Source organism: Bos mutus, chromosome 16 (assembly GCF_027580195.1).
Source record: "Bos mutus isolate GX-2022 chromosome 16, NWIPB_WYAK_1.1, whole genome shotgun sequence".
Classification (NCBI taxonomy): Eukaryota; Metazoa; Chordata; class Mammalia; order Artiodactyla; family Bovidae; genus Bos; species Bos mutus.
The window spans coordinates 11,702,796-11,706,945 of NC_091632.1; the positions used below are offsets into that span (position 1 = coordinate 11,702,796).

The 4,150-nt window shown below is 39.3% G+C and overlaps 1 non-coding gene across 1 annotated transcript; it reads left to right on the forward strand.

The window, feature by feature from the left end:
• The first annotated feature begins 1,114 nt into the window (after positions 1 to 1,114).
• Positions 1,115 to 1,186, forward strand: TRNAW-CCA (transfer RNA tryptophan (anticodon CCA)). Its single transcript has one exon. It is a non-coding gene; the product is annotated as a tRNA-Trp (tRNA).
• The last annotated feature ends 2,964 nt before the right edge of the window (positions 1,187 to 4,150 follow it).

The following is a 4,150-nucleotide window of genomic DNA, read 5'->3' on the forward strand; positions in this document are numbered from 1 at the left end:
AAACATTCCGATTTCACGGCTGCAGTCAACATCTGCAGTGATTTTAGAGCCCAAGCAGAGGGAAGTATATATATAATTGGAAATCATAGCCATGTGCTTAATACTATCTTTCCATACTATGGAAACTCTGCTCCACTCTTGATAAAGTGTTTAATTTTTGTTTAACCCTCTTCACTGCCCAGTAATTTCTGGTGCAATGTTCAGCCTGACTTTGCCCCTCTGATGTATGTCCATAATGATTGTAACCATGAGTAAGTGATGTGTACAAGCTTTACCACTTTTGAGTATAAAGTTAAGTTACATTTCAGTTACTAACCAAATTATTCTAACTTAACCAAAATTTTGCTGTTTTTATCCAGGGATGCACACTATCCTTACGGGTTGCCTGAGTTCAAAGGTCTTCCTCTTCCCTCTGCTAACAGGATTGCCCTTGTCCAAATGTGATAGCCTGCCTTCTCTTTAGGAAAATTCTGATCGTCACCCACAGAAATAGAATACTGGGTGCTCACTCAAGAACACAGCGATCCCCAAACAGTGCATTTCTCAAAATGTAAATCATTTACCTACAATTTTATATCCGTGCAAGGTAATTTTGTGAACACGGAACTTCAGGTTATTTCTAAAATCCTTCTTTTTTTAGCCTATGTCTTAAAAGCAACACTTTTAAACTCTCATTTGTACAGCATCTACAAAATGCCCATCACTGGGCAACGTACTTGACACACATTATCTCACTTAATCCTCACAATAACCATATGAGCTCTGTAATTTGCATCGTCTTTTTGTTTTTGTTTTAATTGGGATAATAGCACTTCCAAGGATTAAGTGACTTATCCAAGGTCACACTCTTGACAGTAGTAGAATTATAAGACAAACAAATCTCTTATTATTTTTCAAAATTGGACAATTAACCTTAATAATAGCTTGAAGTTTATAGGCTGGTATAGCATCAAATCCACATAGAAAATTAAATGCTTTTTCACTCTGGTTCTTTTTTCCTTCTTTTACTTTTTTAAATATTGAGATATTACTGATGTGTTATACTATTTTCAAGTGTTTAACATAATGATTTAGCATTTGTATGTATTACAAAGTGATCACTGAGATATGGGCTTCCCTGGTGGCTTAGAGGTTAAAGCATCTGCCTCCAATGCAGGAGACCCAGGTTCGATCCCTGGGTCGGGAAGATCCCCTGGAGAAGGAAATGGTAACCCACTCCAGTATTCTTGCCTGGAGAATCCCATGGATGGAGAAGCTTGGTAGGCTACCGTTCATGGGGTCACAAAGAGTTGGACAAGACTGAGGAACTTCCCTTTCACTTTCACTGAGATAAATATAGTTAACATCTAACTCCATTCTGAGTTATATATTTTTCTTGTGATAAGAACTTTTCAGACCTATTCTTTAGAGACTTTCAAATATCCAATACAGAATTTTTAACTACAGTTACCAGGCTATACATTGCATCCCCTGTCACTCTTTTTAAAGTAGCAATAGACATATCTCTGAGGATGGTATGAAAGAGGTTTTGCATCACTGTGGTTATCCTCTAAAGATGCCCTAATGAGCCATACCCCTCATATCCAAGCCTTTGCGTGGGTCCCTCTCCCACTGAAAGAAGGATGGTCCTTTGCTTCACTCTAGCCAATAGAATGAAGAGCCAGATCCCATGGAACCATTCCCATGGAGCAGGGCTAATCAGGAACTAGCATCATGTGCTCAGTTGTGGATCAGAAACCACAAAGCGCTTCCTGCCTCTCCCTGCTTTTTGACAGGGGGAGTCTTTTTTGGTTTTTGTCTCACCCTCGGATGTGGAGCGGAGGTGAAGGACAGGTAACTGATTTCTTTAGTCTATAAGTCATAGACTAAAGGTTGAGAGAAACCTTACTCGAGGAGGTTATAACCTCAACAACACTGTGACCCGATTTAGAGGATTCGATTCTAAAGCTCAAGCTTGGGCCTGATGCCTTTGAGGATATTGGAAAGGTAGATGAGCGTATTTGTACGTGGGAGGAATGTAAAGTATTGGGAGCCGGGGATCTTTCTGCATGACTCCCAGTGAGCTACCAGGGCCTCTTCTATTGGAAACTGCTGGACTCTAATCTTCATCTCCTCTGCCCTGCTTGTCAGTAGGTTTCAGTGTACCTTTTTAGCATAAAGCCTTGCCTGATTTCAAACTTGAGAACTGCCTGAGCAGGAGCCTGGCTGTATGTTTTAGGCCTCTCAAATCTCCAATTTAGTCCCTCACATCTCTGTATAACTACTGAAATATCTGCTTGTTTTTCTGTTCCCTGCAGTGGCTCTATGCATGGGATAATACCAGTTACTTATTATCTATGCTAGGTTCACCCAAGCAGAAGCAGCGCCATCAGCTCATTTTCCAGTTTTCCCCTCTCTGGAAATTTAGCCACTCTGGTCTGAAGGGCTCTGATATTTCTATGTTGCAATTATGCAGGTGATTTTTATCTCTTGTCTGGTTAGATTTGTGTTAGTTTGTCCATTTTTCTCAGCTGGAGCATCGCTCTACTGTGAAATACTCCATCCTGCCAGAAGCAGTGACATTCTTGATCATCCAATCCAAGGTAGCTGGCTCCACCATCACTCTTTATGAACTATCATCTTCTTGGAACCTATGACTAACTTAAATGATCTTGCCTGATGTTTCTCTTGTTTTCTCATTTTTGCTTCTCTTCCCACTACAATGTAGCTCTCTTTCTATTTTATAGAAAAATATATTTTGCCTTTTTTGTTTTAACTTCTGAATATTTAGATAAAAAGAGAACTCAGCACATAATAGGTTCTCAAAAAATAGCTGCTGAGTAAATGAATGTTGAAGGGGAGACACAGAGTCCCTCAAATCAAGAACTCTGTTTTTCCATTGATTTGGCTCTGCCCATGACCTGAAATAAAGTTCTGCATCCAAAGTGCTACAAAATTTATTTCAAATAATTTGTTCCTGAAGGAATTATGAAATGAAAGTCACTCAGTCGTGTCCGAATCTTTGCAACCCCATAGGCTGTAAACCACCAGGATCCTCTGTCTATGGGATTCTCCAGGCCAGAATACTGGAATAGGTAGCAGTTCCCTTCTCCAAGGGATCTTCCCAACCCAGGGATCAAACCCACGACTCCCACATTGAAGGCAGATTCTTTACCATCTGAGCCACCAGGAAGTATAAATGAGAGTATCTAGCAAGGATTAATTCTTCTTCATCTGATACCAAACTTATTCGACAGTTTGTCTTAGAGCCATTGTTTCATATCTTATTTTTTAGATTTTCCTTGTGTTGTTGTTGCTGTGTGTGATCTCGTTCCCACTAATGTAAAGAAACATTGGAAAGAAAGCTTTATCTGTGTCCAGCTCTGTCTAGTTCTAGCTCAGTTCTATTTTCACCTGAAAAGTATGGAACTATAATGGTTTTTGTCTTGATTTATTGATTTTTAAATAAAAACAGTATATAAGGTATACAACATGGTATTTTGAGATGCACACACACAGTGATGTGATTATTACAGTCCCAAGCGAATTGACTTGTCTTCTCATATTTAGTTACCTTTTCTTTTGATAATAATAACACCTGAAATCCCCTTCATAGCAAATTCCCAGTTTCAATACTGTTTTATTAATTGTTGTCAACATGCTGTATGTTAGAGCTCTAGACTTGTTCATTCTACATAAATGCAGGAAGCCTAATCATTCTGGAACTCTTCTATCTACCTAGCTTCTCATTTTTGTTACCTGTGCTCACAGAATGCTCTGCTAGCCCGCTTCAGCTTCATCCATCATAAGTAATATCCCCAACTGATCATCAATAATACCGTAAAGAGAAGCCAGAATCACCAGTGTGATGGATGAAATGATATCCGCAAACTGAAGTCACTGTTAGTCAGCCCTCTGTCATTTTCCTGGTGACCAAAGAAGCTGCAAGGGCTAGAGGATGGTTTGCAAGACTCAGAGAGTCCTGATAGCCATGCCTTCCTTTTTTTCATTTAAAGATCAATAATCAACTTGCAGTGAAGTCTGTCTTTCAATCCCAATTTCACATGACATTCAAGTTCAAGAACCGTCATTTGCTATGTTGAAAATAAAAGGGCTTGTTGCAGTCTGTTGGCCACATGGTTCTTGGCTGTAATACAAAAACAATAAAACA